This window comes from Mustelus asterias, unplaced genomic scaffold, assembly GCF_964213995.1.
Source record: "Mustelus asterias unplaced genomic scaffold, sMusAst1.hap1.1 HAP1_SCAFFOLD_79, whole genome shotgun sequence".
Classification (NCBI taxonomy): domain Eukaryota; kingdom Metazoa; phylum Chordata; class Chondrichthyes; order Carcharhiniformes; family Triakidae; genus Mustelus; species Mustelus asterias.
In genome coordinates, this window is record NW_027590137.1 from 76,629 (window position 1) to 103,621 (window position 26,993).

General features: G+C 43.2%; 1 pseudogene; it reads left to right on the forward strand.

Annotated features, from left to right (window-relative positions):
• The first annotated feature begins 3,976 nt into the window (after nucleotides 1–3,976).
• Nucleotides 3,977–22,942, forward strand: LOC144483847 (Ig heavy chain C region-like; annotated as a pseudogene).
• Nucleotides 22,943–26,993: the final 4,051 nt, after the last annotated feature.

A 26,993-nucleotide genomic window follows, 5' to 3' on the forward strand; every position in this document is an offset into this window, starting at 1 on the left:
CCCCTCCATACCAGGCAACATCCTGGTAAACCTCCTCTGCACCCTCTCCAAAGCCTCCACATCCTTCCTGTAATGTGGGGACCAGAACTGCACACAGTACTCCAAGTGCGGCCGCACCAGAGTTGTGTACAGTTGCAACATAACGCTACGACTCCTAAATTCAATCCCCCTACCAATAAACGCCAAGACACCATATGCCTTCTTAACAACCTTATCTACTTGATTCCCAACTTTCAGGGATCTATGCACACATACACCTAGATCCCTCTGCTCCTCCACACTATTCAAAGTCCTCCCGTTAGCCCTATACTCAACACAACTGTTATTCCTACCAAAGTGAATTACCTCACACTTCTCCGCATTAAACTCCATCCGCCACCTCTCGGCCCAACTTTGCAACCTGTCTAAGTCTTCCTGCAGACTACGACACCCTTCCTCACTGTCTACCACACCACCGACTTTGGTGTCATCAGCAAATTTGCTAATCCACCCAACTATACCCTCATCCAGATCATTAATAAATATTACAAACAGCAGTGGCCCCAAAACAGATCCCTGAGGTACACCACTTGTAACCGCACTCCATGATGAATATTTACTATCAACCACCACCCTCTGTTTCCTATCCGCTAGCCAATTCCTGATCCAATTTCCTAGATCACCCCCAATCCCATACATCTGCATTTTCTGCAGAAGCCTACCATGGATGGGATTTATCCAAGGATTCTCTGGGAGGCAAGAGAAGTGATTGCAGAGCCTCTGGCTCTGATCTTCAGGTCGTCGTTGGCCTCTGGTATAGTACCAGAAGATTGGAGGTTAGCGAATGTTGTCCCATTGTTTAAGAAGGGGAACAGAGACTTCCCCGGGAATTATAGACCGGTGAGTCTCACTTCTGTTGTCGGCAAGATGTTGGAAAAAATTATAAGGGATAGGATTTATAGTTATTTGGAGAGTAATGAATTGATAGGTGATAGTCAGCATGGTTTTGTGGCAGGTAGGTCGTGCCTTACTAACCTTATTGAGTTTTTTGAGAAAGTGACCAAGGAGGTGGATGGGGGCAAGGCAGTGGACGTGGTATATATGGATTTTAGTAAGGCGTTTGATAAGGTTCACCATGGTAGGCTTCTGCAGAAAATGCAGATGTATGGGATTGGGGGTGATCTAGGAAATTGGATCAGGAATTGGCTAGCGGATAGGAAACAGAGGGTGGTGGTTGATAGTAAATATTCATCATGGAGTGCGGTTACAAGTGGTGTACCTCAGGGATCTGTTTTGGGGCCACTGCTGTTTGTAATATTTATTAATGATCTGGATGAGGGTATAGTTGGGTGGATTAGCAAATTTGCTGATGACACCAAAGTCGGTGGTGTGGTAGACAGTGAGGAAGGGTGTCGTAGTCTGCAGGAAGACTTAGACAGGTTGCAAAGTTGGGCCGAGAGGTGGCGGATGGAGTTTAATGCGGAGAAGTGTGAGGTAATTCACTTTGGTAGGAATAACAGATGTGTTGAGTATAGGGCTAACGGGAGGACTTTGAATAGTGTGGAGGAGCAGAGGGATCTAGGTGTATGTGTGCATAGATCCCTGAAAGTTGGGAATCAAGTAGATATGGTTGTTAAGAAGGCATATGGTGTCTTGGCGTTTATTGGTAGGGGGATTGAATTTAGGAGTCGTAGCGTTATGTTGCAACTGTACACAACTCTGGTGCGGCCGCACTTGGAGTACTGTGTGCAGTTCTGGTCCCCACATTACAGGAAGGATGTGGAGGCTTTGGAGAGGGTGCAGAGGAGGTTTACCAGGATGTTGCCTGGTATGGAGGGGAGATCCTATGAGGAGAGGCTGAGGGATTTGGGATTGTTTTAGCTGGAAAGGCGGCGGCTAAGAGGGGATCTTATTGAAACATATAAGATGATTAGAGGTTTAGATAGGGTGGATAGTGATAGCCTTTTTCCTCTGATGGAGAAATCCAGCACGAGGGGGCATGGCTTTAAATTGAGGGGGGGTAGTTATAGAACCGATGTCAGGGGTAGGTTCTTTACCCAGAGGGTGGTGAGGGATTGGAATGCCCTGCCAGCATCAGTAGTAAATGCGCCTAGTTTGGGGGCGTTTAAGAGATCCGTAGATAGGTTCATGGACGAAAAGAAATTGGTTTAGGTTGGAGGGTCACAGTTTTTTTTTTTAACTGGTCGGTGCAACATCGTGGGCCGAAGGGCCTGTTCTGCGCTGTAATGTTCTATGTTCTATGTTCTATGGTGAACCTTATCAAACGCCTTACTAAAATCCATATATACCACGTCCACTGCCTTGCCCCCATCCACCTCCTTGGTCACTTTCTCAAAAAACTCAATAAGGTTAGTAAGGCACGACCTACCTGCCACAAAACCATGCTGACTATCACCTATCAATTCATTACTCTCCAAATAACTATAAATCCTATCCCTTATAATTTTTTCCAACATCTTGCCGACAACAGAAGTGAGACTCACCGGTCTATAATTCCCGGGGAAGTCTCTGTTCCCCTTCTTAAACAATGGGACAACATTCGCTAACCTCCAATCTTCTGGTACTATACCAGAGGCCAACGACGACCTGAAGATCAGAGCCAGAGGCTCTGCAATCACTTCTCTTGCCTCCCAGAGAATCCTTGGATAAATCCCATCCGGACCAGGGGATTTATCTATTTTCAGACCCTCCAGAATATCCTGCACATCCTCCTTATCAACTGTAATACTGTCTATTCTACTCCCTTGCAACCCAGTGTCCTCCTCAGCTATATTCATGTCCCCTTGCGTGAACACCGAAGAGAAATATTGGTTCAATGCTTCACCAATCTCCTCCGGTTCCACACATAACTTCCCTCTGCCATCTATAACTGGCCCTAAACTTGCCCTAACCAACCTTCTGTTCTTGACATACCTATAGAACGCCTTAGGATTCTCTTTAACCCTATCCGCCAAAGTCTTCTCATGTCCCCTTTTAGCCCTTCTAAGCTCGCTCTTCAACTCCCTCTTAGCCAATCTAAAGCTTTCTAGTGCACTACCCGAGTGCTCACGTCTCATCCGAACATAAGCCTCCTTTTTCTTTTTAACCAACAAAGAAACTTTTTTGGTGCACCACGGTTCCCTAGCCCTACCAATTCCTCCTTGCCTGACAGGGACATACCTATCACAGACTCGCAGTAGCTGCTCCTTGAAAAAACTCCACATGTCGGACGTTCCCAGTCCCTGTAATCTCCTAGTCCAACCTATGTTTCCTAATTCTCTCCTAATAGCCTCATAATTACCCTTCCCCCAGCTAAAACCACTGGCCCGAGGTTCATGCCTATCCCTTTCCATCACTAAGGTGAACGTAACCGAATTGTGGTCAGAACTGTCTTCGAGATTGGGGCAGTTTGACAAATATAAGGAGAAACATTGTATTGGGTGAGATTTTATTCTCATCTCCAAACCCAAATTTTACAGTGATAGCAATCCACACTGTAAATAGAATCACTCTGTTCATCCCCCACATTTAGTTACAGAAATCGATAACAAATCTTCCGATAAATTATGTTTCATTATTGTAATGTGACAGAGACCCGGAATTGTTGCAACACAGACTGACGGTCTCTTTATTTTCCGAAAATGTTATTTCATCATTTTTAGATTTGTGTTCTTGTTAGGGGCGTGGTCATAAAAGCAGCATATTTGCAATGAAATTATTTTTTAAAATAAAGAGATGAGCTGCAATATCACCATTAGAAATAATGGAGACAATACAATGAATATATTCAGCCGCACAAATATCCCGACACAGATAAAATGCCAATTTCACTATTAACCTATTGTCAATCTGGAAGTCCATTCTGTTGAGGTGTGGAAGGTGGGACCTGGATCCAGTCGCCGCCTCCAGCAGGGAATCAACAGGCGGCGCCTGGAAAGCCACCCCCTTCTGCCGGGTATTTAAATGCCGTTCACTGGGACCGGAATCCAACAGTCCGGGAGGTGGTTTGTTCACTGAGTTCCTGACACAACCATTTCCCCCAAATCACCAGAAGGATGAGTTCGGTGATTTCTCTCAGTTTGTTGCTGACTTTCTTATCCGGTGAGTAGTTTTTTTATTGTCCAAGTCTCTCGCTCTCACTGTTTCAGCGTTAGTTTATCTCTGAAATGTCACCAATCATCTCAGAGTCAGCAATCATTTCACCAGAATTAATCGTCGGGGTTTTTGATATGTGTTTACAGGTGTCCAGTCGGAGATTGTGTTGACTCAGCCAGAGGCAGAGACTGGGCATCCCGGATACTCCCTGAGACTGACCTGTAAAACCAACGGCTTCAAGCTTGGCAGCGCGTACATGCACTGGGTCCGACAGGTTCCCGGACAGGGGCTGGAGTGGTTGGTTTACTACTATAGTTCATCAAGCAACAACTACGCCCCAGCAATTAAGAATCGATTTACTGCGTCCAAAGACACTTCAAACAATATCTTCGTTTTGGACATGACGAACCTGAAGACTGAAGACACCGCCATCTATTACTGTGCATTGGACGTATACAGCAGTATACCTGGGACCGCACAGCAGTTACTGTCAATACAAAAATCCCTCAGCACTAATTGGCCCAGGCTGGGTCAGTGCTCTGTTTTACAATCCAAAAATATTTGCAGTGCTGTATTATTTATGTCCAACTCTGCACAAGTAGCGAGAATTAGGATGGAAAATTTATGAAAACTATTCAATTATCAGCTGGCGTTTTCAATAAAATGTCCATTTGATGCTTTGTGATATATAAAACTTTCGGGTCAATTATGAAGAGCGAACGGTCTCCACAAATACAATAATAATTTCATGGAAATTAATTGACTTTGCTTTTCCTCTGGTTTGTGAATATTTAAAATAATGGTGGCTTTTCTGTCTATTTTTTTTTGCAGGGACGGTTATTGTATGACCCAGCCAAGGGAATGTGACACTGTGACTACTTTGACGACTGGGGACAAGGGACCATGGTGACGGTGACTGCAGGTAAGAATCAGATAATTATTTAGTTCCTGTTTTACTTGAGCTTTTGTTTTATTTTTTTATCGATTTTATTAATTTATTCGTTCATTGAAATGTGGTTTGGTGGATTCTGTGCTGAAAATCTTTACAATGTTTCATATGATTCTGCATAAAATGGGGATGAGAGAATTCTACTGTTAATTGACAAACGGTGATGCTGAGTGATTCGGTCTCTTGTTGTTGTGATTTTGTGTTTATCTGCTGAGGACATTGTGTGGCTGGGTTACTTTGCATGCCTACCTTTTGTTAAACAGTTCGGTGTTTCTGCAATGTTTAATCTCGGTGATCTTCTGGCTGGGAGTTGCACCATCTACTGCACAAGTATTTGAAATCTAACCCAATATCTACAAAACGTGCTAATGTTTCTGCTTTAATGTTTTGAACATGTTCCACTAAATCACAGTCTGGTTTTGTTATGTCATTGTTGTGCTCATTTTAATTATTAGTTACTTTGGTGATGGGCGGATTGGCTGGATTTTAAATTGAGATTTTCTGCCAATGTGAAATTTGATTCTGTTGAAACTGTTTGTAGAATTGAACTGCTTCTGCATGAACCGGGGTTCAGTCCCTCAGTGGTGCGTTTTTTTGGTGAGGAGGTTGTCTGTCTGGGTGACTTTGAACAAGTAAAATTTGTGAAATGGTTTGACAATTCTGCATTGTTTACACTCGGTGACACTGAGTTGCTACACGCTTTGTGATTGAATACAAACATTCTGCGAGTTTTAAACTACTTGTCACATGACTGTCCAAAGATGTGCGGGTTAGGTTGATTGGCCATGCTAAAATTGCCCTTAGCGTCCTGGGATGTGTAGGTTAGAGGGATTAGTGGGTAAATATGTAAGGATATGGGGATAGGGCCTGGGTGGGATTGTGGTCGGTGCAGACTCGATGGGCCGAATGGCCTCTTTCTGTGCTGTAGGGTTTCTAAGATTTCTAAGATTCTAAGATGACTGCTGACAGAAATTAGCCAGGTTTTATTGCATTTGTATTCTTTAAAATCGTAAGTGATTTAAGCAGATGAGCAGGTTAAACTAAATCACGGTTTACGCCATTTGTCCAGAACATAGTTTGCCACTGCTTCCACAATTTGCGTTACCTGAAATGTTTAATCTCAGTGGCATCTGATGGCGGCAGCTTCTACCATCCAAATGTTTAAATATGTTTGAAATCTGTTTGAAATATGATCCAATATGAATAGAATGTGGTAAAGTTTCAATATTAATTTTTTGGACAAATGTTATTGCTCTTATTCCAGATATCTGTTTAGTTTAGTAATTCATACATTTGGTGACGAGCTGGTTTGCTGGATTCGATATTGAGATTTTATTGCAATGATATTTTTGATTTTGTTGAATGGAAATTGAGCTGCGTCTCCGTGAAATAGATTCATTCCCTCATTGATGCGTTTTGGTGTGTTTTCTTTTGAGGAGGTTCTGTGGTTGCGTCACTATGAATGTTCAAAATATGTGAAATGGTTTGGTGTTTCGGCATTGTTTCTGTATTGTTTAAACTCGGTGGCACTGAGCGGTTACACGTTTTCTGGTTGAATGCAAACAATCTATGAGTTTGAGAATTCTTCAAGGGAGAAAACAAGCAGGTTGTGGAAGAAATAAAATAAAGATATCACAGCATTTTTAGAAATTTTAACTAACGTTTACAAATTAAAGTAAATCATGACATACAATGTTCAATCGGACACTAAGTCGTTGCTGCAATCACAAACTTCTCATTAACAAGTTTGATAGTAAAATTAATATAAATCAAGCAATTATTAATCGGTAATATAACTCCATATTCACCAAAGATTATTTCACATTAGTATTTCGCATTATTTGGATTTAATAGTTCTGCTGGGCTTTGCACACAATTAACATGGCCAGAAAAGTTTCTAGGCTGGAAATATTTTGTGATAATTCTAGAAACTATTTCAATGATAACATACTGTTTCCACAGCAGTGTTCAGTGTAACAAGATACTTTGCATTAATCGTTATCTCCCTGATTAAGTTCGCAATCACTTGAATATGGGTTTTGGAGAACAACACACTGCTATTTCGCAATTTATATATCCGATTATTAGATTCTTTCTGTGCAGGCGCAACCACATATTCCTTCCAAGTAATTTGTGATTGGATACCGAAATAATTAGTCACGAATCTCATTTAAAAATTTGTGAAATTGTTTAGAGTTTCTCAATTGTTTCTGTATTGTTTAAACGCAGTGATACTGAGCAGTTACCCTTTTTCTGGCTAAATAAATAAACAAACTACGTTTGTAAATTCTTGTAAGAAAAAAGCAAACATGTTTCGGAAAAATAAAATAAATATATGTTAAAGCATTTTATTAATGTTAACTGATGCTTGCATATTAAAGTAAATATGGATTACAATTCTTACTGTGTCACTGTATCTCTGTTAGGGACATTACACTACCCTGAATCTGTTATATTTGATGTGCTCATTTTCCGAAAAGATACATTTTTTGCCCAGTTTTCGAGATTTGCGACAGTCAGGGAGAGAATATTAAAAGTCGAAGGGAGTTTTGAAATGAATATTAGCTTAATTTAAAATAAGTTATTGATTTTTTGTTGTTGTAATTTGACCATTGATAAATTAGAATCAAATAGCTTGAATAAATGTGACAGAGTGAACACATGTTTTCTGACAGGTAAATTCGCTAACATCAAGTAATTGTTCATATAATTGTATTTGAATTGTAGTAAAGTGTCAACAGAAACTGGCTAAAGATTGACAAGTAAATGCTTGAAATTACAAAAGATTATTTTTATAAAAGTATTATAATGATATTATAAATATTGTAAAAATAATTTTTGCGCTGCACTTAACAATAACACCTTGTCTCCCATTACTGCTGAACACAGAATAGAATTATGGGATGAATCAGTGACAGAATAGAAGAATTATTTCTCTCTGAACCTTATGTTTAATTATTACTAAATATTATACTGAAGAAAAGGTCTGGACTTATTTTGTGCATCATGTTTCAGTGTTGCAGAGGATTTGAATCAATTGCCCTCATTGTGTTTTTCACTGTTTAATTCAGATCTTCGAAAATTAAACAATATGTTCAGTAATTAAATTATATGGATGGTCCACATTATTAAATCTAGGAAGCAGTTTCACTTATCTCAAACTGCCAGGCCGTTACAGTATATACAAATTGAGAAGCATGCATTCTTAACACGTTTGTAGGTTATAATAAGGCATTTGGAGTAAAAATGGAAATGAGAAACATTACAATGTGATTCGATTTAAGCAAATGAATTACAGATGTCTGAATCTTTCCATTCAGTCATTTGAAGTTTATTGTTTAAGATTTAATTGGAAACTAATTACTGAACAATGTTCGAGGCAAAGGCAAGTTCTCAGTGATTGAAAACTGATTATATTGCAGAGCACAAATCAGCTGACAAGAGACCTAACTGGCAATTAACAATAACTTAAAATATAATATTGGTGCTAATTAATTCAAAACAAACGACCCTGAATTGTGCACTGACGTGCAAAATATCATCCGTTTTAGAGAATATTTAATTATATCGGAAGTGAATTCAGAAACAAAACATTTCTTTAATCAGCTATGCTTAGCTCGATAAAGTGTTTTGCCTCGAATGTATTGCTGATTACATTCAATTAAGAAATTAGATCAAATCAGGTAATGATTTTCAATGTAAATGTTTCTTGGTTTGTTTAATTCTTACTGTATCACTGTATCTCTGTCAGGGACATTGAATTGTTACTGTGTCACTGTATCTCTGTTAGGGACATTGAACTGTCCTGAATCTGTTATTTTTGATTGATTATTTTCAGCGAATTTACATTTTAACATAGTTTTCGAGAAGTGAGACAGAGGAAAAATTAAAAGGCGAAAGGAGTTTTGAAATGAATATCAGTTTAATTTAAAATAGGTTTTTGTCTGTTGTTGTAAGTTGACCGTTGATCAATTAGAATCAAACAGTTTGAATGAAATTGGCAGAGTGAACAGATCTATCTGCTGTGCACTCGATTGTTGCACCATTTGTGTCTGTTCTGTTTCTGTGCGCGTGGTCACCGTGTTTGAGACCAGGGATCTGCCTGACTGGTTGTAAATCTTCTGGTTCCTTCTCCTGTATTTCAGGGAGTGAAATTTGATTTATTTTTTCAATAAACTTGTACCTGTGAGAAATGTGACAAGCTGATTTAATGTTTGACTCGGCGTCTCAGAAATGAGATCCCTAAAGCACAATGTGACCGCCAGAAACAGCAGAAACTTCAGACAGACTGTAGAAAGAGATTTGGTTGACTTTTAACCAGTGATGTACCGGCCTTGGGATGTTCGATGAGCAAATGGAAAGGGAGATTTACTATATTGTACTCCGTACTATAACAGCCCCTGACCTGCTTAGTATGACAGTTGGAGGGTTCAATTCGTTTGCATCTTAGTTTTAATCTTCTGAAAGCATTTTAGAGCCATTTGCTCGGCAAGAATTTTTAATTTCCCCTAATTGCTCCTTGAGAAAGTGTTGACATGAAAAACTGCAGTCCATGCCCTGCAGACATCCGCCGTGTTGTTAGGCAGAAAGTTCCAGGATTTTGATCCAACAACTGTGACGGAACTGAGATATTGTTTCAAGTCAGGATGGCGTGTGCCTTGGAGGGGAGCTTGCAGGTGGTCGTGTTTATATGTGGCTGGCTGCTGCCCTTGTCCTGCTAGGATGTAAAGGCAGCGGGTTTGGACAGTGTTTTCTGTGGCGTCTTGGTGAGTTGTTGCAGTGCATCTTGCATATAATGCACACTATTGTCACTGCTTGTTAGTGAAGGGGAGAGTGAAAGGAATGAATGATGGGGCGGGTAATCTTGTGCGTCGCTTTGTCGTGGATTATTTCAAATTTCTAGAGTTTTTACAAGTTTCGCTCTTTGAGGCAATTGGAAATTATTCAATTAGAATTGACTTGTGAAAGATTTAAATGTTTTTCCAACCCTTGGCCCGTGGTCCGTATTGTGTTCACTTGTCACTCCCACTTACTGCGAGAGTGATTGAGGCTGAGAGTGGAATGTGAGGGTAAGGCTGACTTTTGAGACCGATTCAGCCAGATAGAGACGTACACATATCACACACTCTCACACACATAAATACACACATGCACACTCTCATATTCTCTCACATATGCAAACACACATACATACTCACACTTACTATCTCTCTCACACGATCTCTCTCACACACCCACACACATTCTCTCTCTCACACCCATTACACATACCGTCTCTCACACACGAATATATAGATACTCTTGCTCTCTCAATCAATCTCTCACACCCCCATTCACGGAAGCACTCACACACCCACACATTCTCTCTTACACACAGACACACACTCTCACATAAGCAGTCTCACACTCTCTTTCCAGCACACTCACATGCACTCTGTCACACATACTCTGTCACACGCTCAAGCTGTCTCATATTTATTCACACATGCACTCTCACAATTCCTCTTGCATCTCTCTCTCTCTCTCTCTCTCATACACACACATAATTATTTCTCTCTTTCACACACTATCTCACACATGTACATTCTTGCTCTCACACACTGGCTCTCTCACAAACCCTCTCACACACACACACACACATGTACACACTCTAACACACACTCTTACACACAGACAGTGTGTAAGAGGAATTTTCTGAAGGTGATTCCCCTGGGGTGCTCTGTAGTTGTTGAACCTCACTCAACCAATACATAGAGTGCGAATGACAGTCTCTAGTTAAAGAACGAAAAGAAATTTATTTGCTAATGCATGCTTCAGGGGAGAGACACAGTCAATGAGAATTGACTGTCATTTTTGACCTAATATTGCAAGGTAAAATTATTATATTATTCTGAACATCTCAATGCCCTGCCTAGTCTCATCATCAGACAGGAGGGCCAAATCACAATATTCAACATTATTACCTTCGCCAATAATGTTCCACCTATCAACAGGAATTGGAGCTTATCAGCTTATTGCCCATGTAGGTTCCTTCCCCTTTACCTAGGAAACCCAACCCACATCATCACCAGTAACCAAGGCCATAACTAACATCTGTGATTTTTAATTGGTGAAAGGAGTCACACTTTTGCTAGAACCTTGGCCTCCTTTATCAGCATGAGAGACTGCTCCAGCCTCGCTACCCATGAACAAATTTATTTCCTTAAATAGCAGGCCTACGATTAAGCTTGTTTTCGCATATCCAAAAACAGATAACAGAAGCTGCTTTTCTTCATTCTGTTAAAGGAAGTTGGTCTGCCTACCACTGTTTCCCATCATGCTGCATTCAGAACGAAGTTGGCCAAGGCGCACAATACATATATATTGAAAATACAGTTTAAGCTTATAATACTTGATTAATTAGTGGTTATACAGTTTATAATACCTTTGCAATTTATAATACCTTTGCTTATATTGTTTCAGGCACATTGTGAATTCTCACTATATATAAGGCACCTTAACCTAGTCTATTTATTATGGTAAAACTAAAATGAAGGGCCTCATTCTAAGAATTCTACATTACCCCACCCCCCATCACTCAGTCTCTCACATAAGCACAATCTCACACTCTCGTGCGCATATTCTCTCTCTCTCTCTCACACACACACACACACACATGCACTATCTCGCTCACATTTCCTCTTCCATGCATTCTCACTCTGTCTCACACTCATTCACATGCTCTCTCTCTCTCTATCTCTCTCATACGAACACTTGCACACGCATTCGCTCTCACACAGGCACATATTTCTCTCTCTTTAACACTCTCACTCCCTTACACATTATCTCACACATGCACATTCTTGCTCTCAAACACTATCCTTCACAAGCACTCTCTCTCATACACGCACACAATCTCGCACACAGTCTCTCCGTCTCTCACAAGTATACAAAATGTATCTATCTTAAACACTCCATCTATCACAGGCACACGTTCTCTCAACAGTTATCTCACACACACACACTCACGCATCCACTCTGTCTAATTTGCAAGCTTTTTCTCGCTCACACACACTCTCCCCGCCCCTCTACTCATGATCATACACACTTTCAAGAACAGAGACACACTCTCACACACATAAAGAATAACTCTTCAAACGCACATTCTCTCTCACGCGCACACATTCTCTATCTCACACACTCTTTCTCTCACCCACACTCTCTCCTCTTGCACACACAGACCACTCTCTCACACGTGCAAAGGCACGCATTTGTTTCACACACTCTCACACGCACAAACCACACACAAAGCCTCTCTCTCACACACACACACACATGCACACACACACATTGCTCCTATCTCCCACACACATTGCACAAATGTTTCTCACTCACACACAATCCCATGCAGACTCTCACACACTCATTAGCATATTATTTTGCTTTCCAACAGGCACTCCCTCTCACACACTCCCTTTCACATGAACACAACACTCCAGACCACACACATACCCTCCCTCTCACACACACAATCTCTTTCACCGACACCCTGTATCTCATACAGACACACTCCCTTCCACATGAACACACACTCTATCACACACAGACGCAGTGTCTCACACAAACTCCCCACACACACTCTCCCCACCAGTCCACACACACACACACACTTTCAAGAACAGCCACACGCTCACACACATAAAATATAACCCTTCAAACACACATTCTCTCTCACACACACATTCTCGATCTCACACGCTGTTTCTCTCACGCACACACTCTCCTCTTGCACACACAGACCACTGTCTAACATATGTGCAAACAGACTCTATCACACACAGGCACCCTCACACACACATTCACCCTCTCTCTCGCACACAAACACACACCGTCAGATATACACCCAAAAACTCTCTCACACACTTTCCATCGGACATACGTCAGAGTGACTGCCCTTGACATCATAGGATAGAGTCATAGAATCCTACAGTGCAGAAGGAGGCCATTCAGCCTATCGAGTCTGCACCAACAGCAATCCCACCAAAGCCATATCCCCATAACCCCATGCATTTACCCCAGCTAGTCCCCCTGATACTACAGGGCAATTTAGCATGGCCAATCTTCATAACCCTCACATCTTTGGACTGTGAGAGGAAACCGGAGCACCCGGAGGAAATCCGCGCAGACACGGGGTGGAGTTGCAAACTCCACACAGACAGTGACCCAAGTCGGGAATCGAACCCATGTCCCTGCCGTTTTGAGGCAGCAGCGATAACCATTGTGCAACCGCGCCACCCCCGTGGCACTTGAACGAGTGCGGGATCGAGGAGCCCAAGTAAAACTCAAGTGAATAAGAATCAGGGGGAAACTCTTCTCTGTTTGGACTCATATTTAGCACAAAGCAAGATGGTAATGGTTGTTGGAGGTCAAACATTTCAGTTCAGATTTCACTGCAGGAGTTCGGCAGAGGACTGTTCTGGGACAAACAAGCTTCTACTGCTTCATCAATGACATTCCATCCAACATGACGTCGGAAGTAGGGATTTTCATGTGTTACACTGGACAATAGGGAGGGACTTGGCTGAGACTAACGCCGACTGGGTGCCCAATATTGGTGTAAACTTGGTGTTTCATTTCTGTGTGGCCCATCCTGGTTTTGCTGTAAACTTCCCTTCCAGCTCCCTCAGCCTGTCTATTTGTTCACTGACATGGGTTTCTTAAAGAAAGGCAGCGACATTAAAGCAGCTGCCCAGTGATTTACACTGCTGCCTGACTTCACACAGCCCTGTTACTGAAAGCTGATCAATGTGGAGAATCGGGACAAGATCGATGGAGAGGAAGAGGAGGAGGTGGAGGTGCTGGGGCCGAATGGAGCAGTCCCCAGCTCGGCTATGGACAACAGGCAACGGAAAGTTGAGACTGAGGGCAAAATCATCTGGAGAATCATTCTGATAATGGGATCAGAGTAATTGTGAATGATCACTGACCCACTTTTACTGACCCATCCTACTTATTGACTCTCACTGAATCAATTCACTCTCACTGACTGACTCACTCACTTACCCTCATTAATTCCTACTCACTCACCATCACCCACTCACCGGCACCCACCCTCACACACTCACCCGCACTCACCTACCCTCGCTTGCTCACACCCTCACTCACTTACGCTCACTCATTCTTTCGTGCAAACTAACCCCCACTCACCCAACCTCAATTATTCTCACTCGCAATCACTCATCCTCACTCACCCTCGCTCACACTCACTCATTTTCACTATCATTGACCCTCATATCCTCACTCACTCACACACCCTCAGTCAACCTTATCCACACAGCCTAATTCACACTCACTCACTCACACACCCCACTCACCCCCACTCACTCATAAAACTTCAATCATTCACCCTCACTCACTTACCCAACCTCACTCATGCTAGCTGACACTCACTCACATGCACTCATCCTCAATCACCCTCACTCACTCAGCTTCACTCACCCTCACTAACTGTCTCTCACCCTCACTCATTCACCCTGACTCACCCACTCCCACGCACTCACTGGCTTAGCATCATTCAATTAGCCTCACTCAATTATCTTCACTCCCTCAGCTACCCTCACTCACTCACTCACCTTCACTCATCCACCTTTACTCAACCTCACTCACTCACACTCACTCACACTCACACCCACCCTCATCAACCCATCCTCGCTCCCCCTAACTTACTCGCCCTAACTCATTCAACCTAACTCACTCACGCAGACTCATACACATTCACTCACTCTCTCTCATCCTGAAGCGAGGTCTGAAGACGGAGGGATGCCCAACTTCAGGAGCATGCCAATGGAGTGGAGAGAGCTGTAAGGGCTCTGGGCCATGGAAAATGGCAAGGAGCTACTTGAAAATGCAGAGAGCCGGGAAAAGAACAGAGAGATGGGGGAAAGTGCAGAAAGCAATAGGGAAGGGCAGGGAGATGGGGAAAAGAGTAGAGAGTCGGGGGAAAGGGCAGGGAGCTGGGGAAAGGACAGGGAGATGGGGAAAAGGGCAGGGAGCCGGGTAAAGAACGGAAAGCCAGGTGAAAGGGCAGAGAGCCGAGGGAAAGGACAGAGAGCCGGGAGAAAGAGCAGGAGGAAAGGACAGGGAGACGGGGAAAAGGGCACAGAGTCGGGCGGAAGGGTAGACTGTCGGGAGAAAAAGTAGAGAGCCGGGGCAAAGGGCAGAGAGCCGGGGGACAGGGCAACGAACAGCTTGGAAAGGCATATAGACTGAGGGAAGGGCAGCGGTCCAGAAGAATGGGCATAGAGTTGGTTGGAAGGACAGACAGCTGGGAGCAATGACAGAGAGACGGAGGTAAGTGCGGAGAGCCGTGCGAAAGTACAGATAGTCGGGGGGGAGGGGCGGGGAGCACAGAGCGTTGGAAAAGGGCGAGGAACAGGAGGAAAGGACACTGAGTTGGGCGAAGGTGCAGAGGGATGGGGGAAAACATAAAAGCACAGAGAGGGGATGGACGGAAATTGCAGAGAGCCGGGATAAAAGGGTAGAGAGAGAGCATAGAGAGACGGGGCCAAGTGCAAAAGGCCGGAGGAAAGGGCAGAGAATCGGAAGAAAGGACAGAGAGCTGGGGGAAAGCGTAGAGGGGGCAAGAACGTGCAGAGAGACATGAAAGAGCATAGAGAGATGGAGGAAAGCGTTGAAAGCCGGTGGACAGTGCAGGAAGCTGAAGGATCGAACAGAGAGTCGGGAAGAGTCGACAGCTGGTCATTGGGCTGAGGGGAGGGGTTGGAATATGGAGTTAACACCACAATCAGTTCAGCCATGATGTCACTGAATGGAGGAGGAGGCTCGAGGGACCGAATGGTCTACTCCTGCTATTAATGCATGATCCGAAGATTAGAGAATGTTTCAAGCACTTGAATTGGCACTCATTTGAGAGATTTATGGTGATTACATTAGTATTCATCCTAACGGTACTTTTGAAGGAAAGTCATTGTTCTTTGTTTGGGGGGTTTGGAGGTTAGTAGGAGGCGGGGGGTTGGGATGTTTGCTGGTAATGAGGTGGAGAGAGTTGAGGGCATCAGTCAGTTTGAACACCGGCAATTCCCAAAACTGCTAAGAAATGAATGAAGAGACAACTTCCTCATCACAAGGTGCTGTTGATTGAGAAATAAATGGTGGCTGAAAGAATAGAGAAAATCATCTGCTTTTCTCTTTTGATCCAATGCAATTTATGTCATTCAAATAACATCAAAGTGTTTTTTCTCCAGTGTGAAAGAGACGGAGAAAGAGATTTAAGTTTCTACAAGGGAACAGACAGACGATGGTTCCTAAATCAGAGAACTAATCGAATCTCAAATGTGGTGTCTGGTTTATTGGGAAATATTAGGATAGATTCATAATTCTGGTCAAAAGTTTAAATGTCTGATGGCTTAACGAACATAAATAACGGAGTCTAATTTGTTCAATCGGCTATTCTTTCTCAGCGACACCATCTCCACCCATTCTATACAGCCTGGTCTCCTCCTGTCAGCAACACAACACGAACGGCTCTGTCACCTACGGCTGTTTGGCAATGGACTACTCCGCAGAAATCACCAGTCTAACCTGGAAGAAAAATGGGCAGCCGATCACCACTGGGTTTAAGACTTACCCATCAGTGAGAAACACGAAGGAAACCTATACCCTGAGCAGCCAGTTAACCATCACCGAGCCAGAGGGAGAATGCAGCAAAATCAACTGTGAGGTTCGACACAGCGGCTCAGTCAAGAGGATTGAAATGCCATGTAAGTGTTGTGCAGCTTGTGTAAAATAGAAACGCTGCGGTTAACCTGTGTAGGGTCTTGGTTATAACACATTTAAAGAAATGTACATAATCCGGACCCCGGATTGTCCCGGTTAGTGTCTATTGACTGCAAGTGAGTTACTAATGTAAACAGAAGTTTGATTGATCAACATCTTCTGCAGGAAATGACTAATATGTGTTTTCTGAAGGTTCTAAAGATGACATCCCTCCAACCGTTATCCTTACCGTGAGTTCCAGTGAAGAAATCACAAGCAGCAAATTTGCAACCATCGTCTGTTCAATCATCGATTTCCAGCCAAAGTCAATGACGGTGAAGTGGCTGAAGAATGGACAACCCATGGATTCAGGAATTGTCACCTCCCCCGTCTGGGAAGTGAACAGGAACTTCTCGGCGAGCAGTCGGCTGACAATCTCCACTGGGGAATGGTTTAGCAAAGCGATCTATACCTGCCAGGTCACTCATCAAGGGCTTACACAGAGTCAGAACATCAGCGGATCTCTGGGTAAGAGATGCAAACCGAGGGAGGAATTGGTCATTGTATGCTCTGATTTTAATCAAAATCAAGAATTATTGAAGTTAGTACATAGCAACGGACAACTTTTAATTTGCTGCCATATGTTTCCTTCTGTGTAAGAGCGGCATTAGAATCGCTCAGCATTCAGGATTTTATTAGAACCGCAGGTAATTTTTCCCTCTACTTTGATGTCATATAGTGAGTGAGGTGGACTCGATATCAGCGTTATTATGTGCTGATAGTATTTGGGGAGACGAAAGGTGTCTGGGAGTGATTGTGGCTTGCCTCACTGACCAGTGTTGGGACCGCAATGGTTTACAATTCACAAAGATGATTTGGAGTTGGGGACCAAGTGTGGTGTGCACAAGTTCGCAGATGACATTAAGATGAGTGGTGGAGCAAAGTGTGCAGAGGACACTGAAAGTCTGCAAAGGGATATAGATAGTTTCAGTGAGTGGGCAAGGGTCTGGCAGATGGAGTACAATGTTGGTAGGAATAAACTTCCTGACACAGTATGTGGATAAGCCTACAAAAGGAGAGGCTGTACTTGATTTGGTATTAGGGAATGAACCTGGGCAGGTGTCAGATCTCTCAGTGGGAGAGCATTTTGGGGATAGTGATCATAAATCTATCTCCTTTACATTAGCATTGGAGAGAGCTAGGATCGGTCAAGCTAGGAAAGTGTTTATTTGGAGTAAGGGCAATTATGAGGCTATTAGGCAGGAAATTAGAGGCATAAATTGGAAGGAGGTTTTCTCAGGGAAATGTACAGAAGAAATGTGGCAAATTTCCAAGGAAAATGTGTCTGGAACTCTGCACAGCAACGTTCCAATGAGACAGGGGAGTTATGGTAGGTTACAGGAACCATGGTGCACGAAAGCTGTAACGAATTTAGTCAAGAAGAAAAGAAAAGCCTACAAAAGGTTCAGGGAGCTGGGTAATGTTAGAAATATAGAAGAGTATACAACCAGTAGGAAGGAACATAAGAGGGAAATTAGAAGAGCCAAAAGGGGTCATGAGAAGGCCTTGGCAGACAGGATAAAGGAAAACCCCAAGGCATTCTATAAGTATGTTAAGAGCAAGAAGATAAGATGTGGAGGAGTAGGACCTATCAAATGTGATGGTGGGAAAGTCTGTACAGAACCGATAGAAATAGCAGAGGTACTCAATGAATACTTTACTTCAGCATTCACAGTGGAAAAGGATCTTGGTAGTCGCAGTGCAGACTTGCAGTGGGCTGAGATGATTGAGCACATGGATATTAGGAAAGAGGATGTGTTGGAGCTTTTGTAAAGCATCAAGTTAGATAGATCGCCAGGACCGGATGGGATGTACCACAGGTTACTGTGGGAGGTGAGGGAAGAGATTGCTGAGCCTCTGGCGATGATCTTTCCGTCATCAATGGAGATGGGAGAGGTTCCGGAGGATTGGAGGATTGCGGATGTGGTTCCGTTATTCTAGAAAGGGAGAAGAGATAGCCCAGGAAATTATAGACCAGTGAGTCTAACCTCAGTGGTTGGTAAGTTGATGGAGAAGATCCTGAGAGGCAGGATTTATGAACATCTGGAGAGGAATAGTATGATCAGAAATAGCCAGCACGGCTTTGTCCAAGGCAGATCATGCCTTACGAGCCTAATTGAATTTTTCGAAGATGTAACTAGACACATAGACGTGGGAAGAGAGGTAGATGTAGTTTATGTGGATTTCAGCAAGGCGTTTGATAAGGTGCCCCATTCAAGGCTTATTGAGAAAGTGAAGGGGCATGGGATACAAGGGGACATTGCCTTGCAGATTCAGAACTGGCTTGCCCACAGAAGGCAAAGAGTGGTTGTAGATGGGTCTTTTTCAGCATGGAGGTCGGTCACCAGTGGAGTGCCCCAGGGATCTGTTCTGGGACCCTTGCTCTTTGTGATTTTTATAAATGACCTGGATGAGGAAGTGGAAGGATGGGTTGGCAAGTTTACTGATGACGCAAAGTTTTGGTGGTGTTGTGGATAGTGTAGAGGGATGTCAGCAGTTCCAACGAGACATCGATAAAATGCAAGACTGGGCAGAGAAGTGGCAGATGGACTTCAACCCAGATCAGTGTGTGGTGGTGCATTTTGGCAGGTCAAATAGGATGAAAGAATATAATATTAAGGGTAAGACGCTTGGCAGTGTGGAAGATCAGAAGGATCTTGGGCTCCGGGTTCACAGGACGCTCAAAGCAGCGTCACAGGTAGAAGCTTTGGTTAAAAATGCGTAAGGAATACTGGCCTTCATCAATAGAGGAAATGAGTTTAGAAATCGGGAGATAATGCTGCAGCTATATAGGACCCTGGTCAGACCCCACCTGGAGTACTGTGTACAGTTCTGGTCGCCTCATTACAGGAAGGTTGCGGAAGCCATAGAAAGCGTGCAGAGGAGATTTACAAGGATGTTATCGGATTAGGTGGCATGCCTTATGAGGATAGTTTGAGAGAGCTAGGTCTTTTCTCCTTGGAGAAGCGAAGGATGAGAGGTGACCTGATAGAGGTGTATAAGATGTTGAGAGGTATTGATAGAGTGGATTCTCAGAGGTTTTTACCCAGGACTGAAATGGTTGCCACAAGAGGTCACAGGTTTTGGGTGCTGGGGAGTAGGTACAGAGGAGATGTTAGGGGTAAGTTTTTCACTCAGAGGATGGTGGGTGCGTGGAATCGGCTGCCGGTAGTGGTGGTGGAGGTGGATTCGATAGGGTCTTTTAAGAGACTTTTGGATAAGTTCATGGAAGTTAGTAAGATAGATGTTTATAGGTAAGCCGAAGAGGTAGGGACATGTTTGGCGCAACTTGTGAACCGAAGGGCCTGTTTGTGCTGTAGCTTTTCTATCTTCTATGTTCTAACAGCAAAATTGACTATTATTGAAGGGCTAAAAATTGCTGCATTTGGCTGTGCAGTCGAATCAGGGTGTCCTTGTGCATGAATCGCAAAACATTGGTTGACAGGTGCAGCAGGTAATTAAGAAGGCAAATTGAATTTTGTCCTTTATGGCTGGAGGGATGGAATTTAGAAACAGGGAGGTTATGGTGCAGCTGTATAAAGTTCAGCTTTATAAAGTGAGGCAACAGCTATAGCATTGTGTACAACGTTAGTATCCTTACTTGAGAAAGGATAAACTGGCATTGCAGGGGGTGCCAAGAGGATTCACTGGGTTGATTCCGGAATTGAGAGTGTTGTCTTCTGAGGAGAAACTGTGTAGACTGGGACTATACTCATTGTAATTCAGAAGAATGAGGGGGGATCTTTTAGAAACATGTAAGATTATGAAGAGAGTAGATAAGATAAGCAGCAGGGAGGTGGTTTCCACTGGTGGGTGAAACTAGAACTCGGGGGCACAGCCTCAAAATAAGGTGGAGGCGGGGGGGCGGGGGGGGGGGGGGGGGGACAGATATCGGGTTGAGTTGAGGAAGAACTTCTTCATCCAAAGGGTTGTGAATCTATGGAATTCCCTGCCCAGTTAAGCAGTTGAGGCGACTTTGCTGAATATATCAAAGGCAAAGATAGATAGCTTTTTGAACAGTAAATGAATTAAGGGTTATGATGAGCGGGCGGGTGAGTGGATCTGAGTGCACGAAAAGATGAGCCTGATCTGATTGAATGGCGGAGTAAGCTCGAGGGGCCAGACGGCCGACTGCTGCTCCTCGTTCATATATTCTAATGTTAACATCTTCAAGATAATCTGCTCGAAAGTGCACCCACCCTATTTATCAATCAGAGTTTAGTATTGCCTTTCCGATATCAGGAATGTTATATTTTCACTGGGACTGCTGCAATGCTCATTCATTAGAATAATACCTGGAGTCATCGACTTTACTGTATAGTTTTCGCAGACCAACCTGGCTTTCCATTGAGTATAGACGATTAAAGACGACATCTCGAGGTTGATATCCCGAAGTTTATTTTTTCTACATCAGCGAGTGAAGGCTGAATACTGCTGTTTTGATTCTGAAGATGAAATTCGGTTTGATTTTCATTTCTTTTCACAGATTATCCCTCATGCACCAATTCCAGGATCACTCTCCTGCCTCCGCCCATGGAACAATTCCTACTGGAGGCGACCGTGACCTTAACATGTGTCATTTCTAAAGCTCACGCTGGATTCAACATGTCCTGGAGCCAAGGAAAGAAGCATTTAAAATCAGAGATTGTCGACCAACATTCAGGCAGTGTGGTCAGCAAATTAAACATCTCGACACAAGCCTGGCAGAGTGGGGACGTGTTCGAATGTGTGGCGAGAAATGAGGATCAGCCGATTCCTTTAAGACTATCGATCCACAAGGAAGAAGGTGAGCGGCCAGATTGAAACAATAGATCAGTCATTGTGTATATTTCCAGTGTAAGTGGTTAAGTCAATCTTTGCTATTCGGTGTATTAATCGTCTACTCTGATTGGTAGTTCCAGATAGTAAACACTCTGGGCCTGTAGATAATAAATTCGATGTGAGAATTGAAAAGTAGATGAAGTAACAATAATTAGAAGACAACGCTTAGATGGAGTAAGAAGGGAGGAGGGACGTGATTTTAAGTTTAGCAGCAGAACAGACCAGTTCAGCCGAATGGCCTCTTTCTGTGCTGTAAACTAAAAGTAACTTTCTAGTTCAGACCAAAATGTTCACCAAGAAATTGATTGGAACAACCTCTGCTCTGAACTGAAAAACTGGGCAAATCCCAAAATGAAAAATGGAAACCTTTCAAAGTCAGCATCAAATACACTTTCTAGATCGGGTAGATAACTCAGAAACATCTCCCCTTCGTGGAAGGGTCAAAAACCAGATGACATAGATTTAATTAACGGATGGTAGAGTGAGAGGGCATTTGGGGAGAACCTTTTTTTCACCCAGAGGGTGTTTTGAATGTGGAACTCACTGCCTGAAAGGCTGGTAGGAACAGGAACTGGTAGGAACAGGAACAAGCTGGTAGGAACAGGAACAGGAACAGGAACAGGCTGGTAGGAACAGGAACAGGAACCTTCACAGCATTTAAGAAACATTTAAATGAGTCCCTGAAACACCAATGCATCCAAGGCTATGGAGCAAGTGCTGGATAATGGAATTAAAAGAGATTGGTGTTTCTTGGCCGGCGCAGTCACAATGGATTGAAGGGCCTCGTTTTGTGCTGTAAAACTCTATGACTCGATGACCTGTATCCAGGAGTTCCATTGCTTCCGAAATTGACGCATGTTGTACATTTTCTACAGTTAAAAACCCACAGGAACCTTCCGTCTCTGTCCTCCTGCCCTCGGCAGAAGAAATCTCCTCTCACAGATTCGTCTCCCTCAGCTGCTTAGTGAAAGGTTTCTCCCCCCGAGAGATCTTCGTCAAGTGGACCATCAATGACAAGCCTGGGAACTATCAGAACACCGAGGTGGTAGCGGAGAACGGCAATGGCTCCTTCTTCATGTACAGCCTGTTAACCATTGCAGCGGAGGAGTGGTCCAGTGGCGCTTCTTACTCATGTGTGGTGGGACATGAAGCCATCCCCTTGAAGATCATCAACAGAACGGTTGACAAATCCAGCGGTAAACCCAGTTTTGTGAACATTTCTCTTGCACTGATGGACACCGTTAATTCATGTAAATGAAAATCATAGTTATATTCGAAACTTCAATAAAAATAATAAAACCTTTTCCTCCAATGAAGAAAATACCCAATCGCTTACTTGATTGTTTTCCAGTTTTACTTCTATCAGGTCTCTTTGGTTTGGGTCTCATATTTACAAGTCTTGTAGAATCAGTGCTCCGATATCAGAGACATGCACCCTGGGTTAGAGACAGACTAGAGCATATTCATTACCAAATTATGCAAAATAGCTTCACCAACCTTCCTGCTGCTGAGGTGAAATCCACCGAATTCATATTTCAGATAAACAAATGCAGTATATTTAGATCTTGGTGTTCCTGCTTCTCTCATTATCCATCCCATTAACATTGATGTCAGCTTTAAGTTGCTGCTCTACACCCACTTGGAACTGAAGTGAGGGTCACACACTGACATAGAGCACCAATCCCCCATCAGAGAGAGTGGGGATTGAAACTGTTAACACACTGGATTCCCACTCCTCCAGCAAAGAGAGGGGAGGGGCATTATGTAATCCACAGTAATCCCACTGTCCCAGCAAAGTGAGGGGGTTGTACCCGCACTCCACCTACAATGAGAGTGGAAGCAGCGTTAGGTAAAGCACTGTACCCTCGCTTCGCAACAAAGAGTAGTTCATCCACTGTATCAGCACTCGCCCCAAAAAGAGGGGGAAGGACATTAGTTAATGTACTCTACCCCAATTTCCCAGTGATGAAGAGGGACAGTAGTGAATCCACTGTATCTACAGCTCCTCAGCAGAGAAAACCAAAATGGAAATTGCTCAGTCCATATGAGAGAACGAAACGATGAACTCACAATGCTTCCCATCCCCGAGCTGAAGATATGGAAGAGATTGGGTTTCTATGGCAATTCCTCAGTCACCAAAAGTTCTCCACCTTTCTGGCTGCAAATTCTAAACTTCCAACATGCAAATCATGTTGTGGAATATATATTTATGGAACGTTATTTTCAAAGTTTAAACACCCTGTTCATCGTTTGCTAACATTGATTTCACACAATCCGAATTTAAACTGGTGACTGTATCCTCCCTGGGTGTTCATACACCTATCCCTGATTTGGATGTGGATCAATAAATTGTTGCATTAATTCAACGAATTTCACCTTGCACCTCACAGAAGAGAAATATCAACAGAGGATGTTGAAAACATTCTCCATAATTCGCACCCATCAGGGTCAAAGTCTATTATTTTCATCCTGTGAAACTTGGTACAATAGTAAATATACAGGCGAACGACAAAACAACACACACATGACGGACATCCACATGCACGCACACAGAAACACACACCCAAACAAATACACACATGCAAAAACACAAATACACACAGACATAAATATACTCAAAGAAAAACACAAACATGCACAAAGATTACACACATAAACAGACACAAATGCACGCATGCGCCTACACAAAAGCGAACACATGCATACTCACGGGCACAAATATGTACACACACAAATATAGGCATACACACGAATACTCAAACTAAGAAATACGCGGATACATAAGCCTATACAAACAAGTACAAAAATAAACACATATATATCCATGTAAACATGCAAACACACGAACAATTACACACAAGTGCAAACTCATGTACACACAATTGCACACATTCACAAAAACATTAAGGCAGACAGTCTGACACACAAGCACACACAAACAAATGCAGCGACACAAAGATACACACTTTCGTGCACACATACAAGCACGCACGTAAACACAGAAATACACATAGAAACACACACAGGTGCAGAATCACACACACGCAAACACACACACATGCACACACGAAAAACAAAATCGACACGTATTTACAAGCGCACACATGCACACAGACACACACAAGCCCTGACATGGAAAGACGTTCGCAAATCGGTACATACATTATACATTCCTTACGCAAATGCTCATGTATACACACAAACAAACACTGAAATCACAGAATCCTAGAAATGCACATCGAATACACACATGTGCATACAAGCATACAATTGTACACAGATACAAACACACAGACACAAAAACATGGCTACACAAATAAACACGGAAACGCACACAAACACGTATACAGGCACACACAAACAAGCAGATGTAAACGCAAGCATATAAAATGCACACGAGCATAATCACCGAAGGACATGGAATGCAAATATAACCTTAATTAAAGAATATGGATTTAAAGATGCACACACTCAAACACAAACATAAACACATAGATGCACGTTAACAGAGTACACATGGAAACACAAATACATAGATCAACAGACGGCAAAATATTCAGAGACACAGGTGTAGATGCAAGCATTAACATGCCAATAGACAAGAGAACACAAACGCACACATTAATACAAATGAGGACATTAACATACCCAGGTTAGGGCCGGTCAAGGACAGGAATGGTTGATGGACGTTCCGGGGTACAGATGTTTCACTAAGTGTAGGGAAGCTGGTAAAAGAGGTGGAGGAGTGGCATTGTTAATCAAAGATAGTTTAACGGCTGCGGAAAGGCACTTCGAGGGGGATCTGCACACTGAGGTAATATGGGCTGAGGTTAGAAATAGGAAAGGAGCGGTCACGTTGTTAGGAGTTTACTATAGGCCCCGAAATAGTAATAGAGATGTGGAGGAAGAAATTGCTAAGCAAATTATGGATATGTGTGGGGGTCACAGGGTAGTTGTCATGGGGGACTTTAACTTTCCAAATACTGATTGGAACCTTTGTAGGTCAAATAGTTCGGATGGGGCAGTTTTTGTGCAGTGTCTGCAGGAGGGTTTCCTGACACAATATGTGGATAGGCCGACAAGAGGTGAGGCCACATTGGATTTGGTACTGGGAAATGAACTGGGCCAAGTGTTAGATTTGGTTGTGGGAGAGCACTTTGGAGATAGTGACCACAATTCGGTGTATTTTGTTATTGCAATGGACAGGGATAGGGCCGTACGGCAGGGCAAGGTTTACAATTGGGGGAGAGGTCATTATGATGCGATTCGGCAAGAATTAGGGGGCATAAGTTGGGAACAGAAACTGTCAGAGAAAGGAACTAATGAAAAGTGGAACTTTTTCAAGGAACAAATACTGGATTTCCTTGATAGGTATGTCCCTGTCAGGCTGGGAGGAAATGACCGAGTGAGGGAACCATGGTTCATGAAAGAGGTGGAATGTCTTATGAAAAGGAAGAGGGAAGCTTATGTAGGTATGAGAAAACAAGGTTCAGATGGCTCGATTGAGTTAGCAAGGAATGAGCTGAAAAAGGGGCTTAGGAGAGCGAGGAGGGGACACGAGAAGTCCTTGGCGGGTCGGATCAAGGAAAACCCGAAGGCTTTTTACTCTTATGTGAGGAATAAAAGGATGACCAGGGTGAGGTTAGGGCCAGTCAAGGACAGTAGTGGGAACTTGTGTATGGAGTCAGTAAAGATAGGCGAGGTGATGAATGAATACTTTTCTTCAGTGTTCACCAAGGAGAGGGGCCATGTTTTTGAGGAAGAGAAGGTGTTACAGGCTAATAGGCTGGAGGAAATAGATGTTCGGAGGGAGGATGTCCTGACAGTTTTGAATAAACTGAAGGTCGATAAGTCCCCTGGGCCTGATGAAATGTATCCTAGGATTCTTTGGGAGGCAAGGGATGAGATTGCAGAGCCGTTGGCTTTGATCTTTGGGTCCTCGCTGTCCACGGGGATGGTGCCAGAGGAATGGAGAATGGCGAATGTTGTTCCTCTGTTTAAGAAAGGGAATAGAAATGACCCTGGTAATTATAGACCGGTTAGTCTTACTTCGGTGGTTGGTAAATTGATGGAAAAGGTCCTTAGAGATGGGATTTACGACCATTTAGAAAGATGTGGATTAATCCGGGATAGTCAGCACGGATTCGTGAAGGGCAAGTCGTGCCTCACAAATTTGATAGAATTTTTTGAGGAGGTAACTAAGTGTGTTGATGAAGGTAGGGCAGTTGATGTCATATACATGGATTTTAGTAAGGCGTTTGATAAGGTCCCCCATGGTCGGCTTATGATGAAGGTGAGGAGGTGTGGGATAGAGGGAAAGTTGGCCGATTGGATA